We start from the raw sequence: 3,311 nt of genomic DNA on the forward strand, positions 1-3,311 counted from the left end.
CAGGCAGGAAGTAACCAAGAGACCAGAAGAACAGATATAATCTCCCAAGACAAAAATAGAACTATGAATAAGTGCAACAAATATTTCTTCACTGGGTAAAAGTATGCTGCAGCTTATTCTGATGGGGGCTTTTCTTCCACTTCTAGAGTCCTGAGGCAACTCCTGATTGGTTCATGCCATGACAGTGGCCCCACCCTCCAAGTCCATGATTGGCTTAGAAATGAGACTTGATACTGGAAACAAAGAATATTTATTTGTTGTTGTTTGTGTTTTGTCAGGTTGCATTAGGGACAAAGAGTCTGGAATGGCACACGAGAGGCTAGTTGTGAAAACACAAGTGTAGCACCAGCAGTTCACGTATGGCAGGGATCCCTGGTCCTGCGTTCTATGGCCATAACCAGGCCTTGACTCCCTCCTAAACTGTGCTCTGCTCATGGGATAATTGAGTCTGCTGCCTTGGGGGCTCCCTGTTTTTAACCATAGTATAAATGTGACGGTGGGCCACTTAAAAGATGTTTTTGGTGAAACATTATTATACACAAATTCTGCAAGGGTCTCCAGCATAAACTCATTGCTATGAATACATTTGTCAAGTTCATGTCTCAAATAGTATTTGAACACGGAGCTTTAGGGAGGTCACCAGGATTAGAGAAGGTCAAGAGGATAAAACCTCCTTGGTTACATTAGTGACTTTATGAGAAGAGCAGGAGTCATTGTCTGGCACTGTAATGCCCCTTGCCATGTTATAATATAGCAAAAAGGCCTTCACCAGATGGTGGTACCGTGCTCTTAAAATCCCCAGACTCCGAAACTGTGAGCCAAATACATTTCTATTTTTCATGAACTGCCTAGCCTCAGCTACTCAGTTATAGCAACAGAAAACAGACTAAGACATCTCTCATCTTTGACCAAAAAGAGTAAAGAGAACCCTCTCAGTGAGTCAGACAACATCCCCAAGGGCCAGGATTCCATGCTGAATCCTGATGGCCATTTAGCCACCTACTTGTCATGTGTAATTACCTAGGAAGTGGGACAAGGCACACTCAAGGGCCAATTTCAAGGGGCCTTGGGATATAGCTCAGTGGTACAGTGCCTGCCTGGCAAGAGCAAGGTCCTGAGTTCAATTCCCAGCAACCCTCGGGGGGGGGGGGTGTTACAATTTGGACTTCAAGGTGGGAAGGCTATGAAGAGCTTAAGTTCAACATTCCCTCATGACTTTCAGAAAAAAATAGGGAGAACCACCTGGAGGTTTGGGGTTGTCTCAGAATGCAGCACTCACAGTAAGTCCAGAGTATCCAAAGAAAACGAGTTTGGGCTATACCTAAAAGTGTTGTGAGGGAAAGAAGGTAGGTAGTCAGTCACATCCCCTGCTTGGCAATGCAGTGATGAAATGTCACAGAGAACAGAGAGTAAATGCTGTTATCCTCAATGTTGTCAGATAAAAAATGCAAAAAAGAAAAGCTTAAAGGTAGAGATCCTATCAAATTCCATGAAGCCAGTTACATAAAAATCACACATATTTATAGGAGGTGGCAAGCGAGTTTCAACCCCTTTGCAGGGACAAAAGGAGGCAGAGGCATCCATAACCCTCTGACCCTCCTCCTAAATGTCCCTCTGTTACACTTTCTGCAGAAGGCACAGAATCTGAAAAGGACCTGAGAAAACTATCACTTGGCAGCTTGAGAGAATAATTTCCAAAAAAATGTGCAAGAAGCCAGGTGTGGTATCACACACCTGTAAAACCAGCACTAGAGTCTGAGGCAAAAGGACTGCCACAAATCCAGGGCCAACCTGGGCTGCAGAGTGAATTCACAGCCAGCCTGAACTACACAGAGAGAACCTGTTTCAAAACAACAAACAAAAAGTACAAGACCCTCTCCCCCTCTTTTCCTTCAACCGTAGAGGTGGAAGATTGAAACACCATCACCCCAACACTGCCTGGCTGTATTTCAGCTTGTATTTTCTCTGAGCACTGCATGGAAAAATAGGGAAGGAAACTGCATGTATAGAGTTGGTGAGGCTAAATTCCTAGGAGTCCTTTCCAGGCCCAAAGGTTTTTGTCTCACTTCTCTTCATTCTGGAACTCTGGGTTTGGGGAACCAGTGTCTCTCAAAAAAGAACAATTAAGGGCAAAGGTAGGGCCTTTCCACTTAGATTTATACAGCTATGCTTTACCTAGGGTACAAACACAAAACTGCGCCTACACACACAAGAGCATATCCAGAATTCTTGTCCTTACCCCATTCTCACTTGAATTGTGAATTCATATATTGTGAAATCCTAACCTTCATTACATCAGAACATGACTGGATTTGAAGACAGAGCCTTTACAGGTAACCAAGAAAAAAATGAAGTTGAGAAAGAGGAGAAACCACCTCATAGGAGGACCCAGTCTATGTCCACATAGCTTTTGTGAGCTGAGATCCATCAGCCTAGGAACAAACTCCTGCTCTGTGAAGAGTAATCATGCACAGGACATTTCACAACCCCCTTTCTTTCAGAAGGAAGCTATTTCCTGACTGAAATGTTTGACCCTATTAAACTTCCCACTATACCCACAGTAGTCACTATGGGCTGCCACAAACCCCACCCCTCAACACTTACTTTAACTTTGAAGGCCTGGTGAGGGTGAGGAAGGAGATAGCCACAAGAGGCCTAACTTTGTACCTCACTGACAAATTTCATTTCTGGTCTTCTATGGAGAAGAAGTTATTAACTTCTGTTATTAACTGAATGTTAAAATGTCCAGAAATAAGAGCTATCTTCCAATCCAGGAGATTAAATCTGTTAGCACAAACATGAACTTTCAAATATATTTCAGAACTATTAAAATTTATAAAAATACATACAGAATGTTGTCTACCCTATTATTCAATTCTGAAATTGTAAGTTAAAGAAATGCAAAGAAGGGCCAGCCAGATGGTTCAGCGGATTAAAGTGCCTGCTTAGGAAGATACAGGGACCAGGTTTTGATTTGCATGTGTGGTGTTGGCCCCGCCTCTGAGGCACACTGGGATGGTGATTGACACTGAGTGTGTTGGTGTGTGCCTATAATCCCAGCACTTGGGAGGCTGAAAACAGGAGGATCACTATGAGTCCAATCTACGTAGTGAGACCCTGTAGACCCTGTACTAAAACACATTGAAAAATTAAAAAATAAAGAAATGGAAAGAATACCCTTTGTTAGGGTAATGGAACGTGTGTGTGTGGGGGTGTGGGTGGGTGTGTGTGTGTGGGTGTGTTATGGTAACCAGCATTTTCTTTTCTTTTTCTGGTACCAGGAATCAAACTCACAATCCTATGCTTCCTAA

The sequence above is a fragment of the Octodon degus genome, unplaced genomic scaffold (assembly GCF_000260255.1).
Source record: "Octodon degus isolate 3935 unplaced genomic scaffold, OctDeg1.0 scaffold00052, whole genome shotgun sequence".
Classification (NCBI taxonomy): Eukaryota; Metazoa; Chordata; class Mammalia; order Rodentia; family Octodontidae; genus Octodon; species Octodon degus.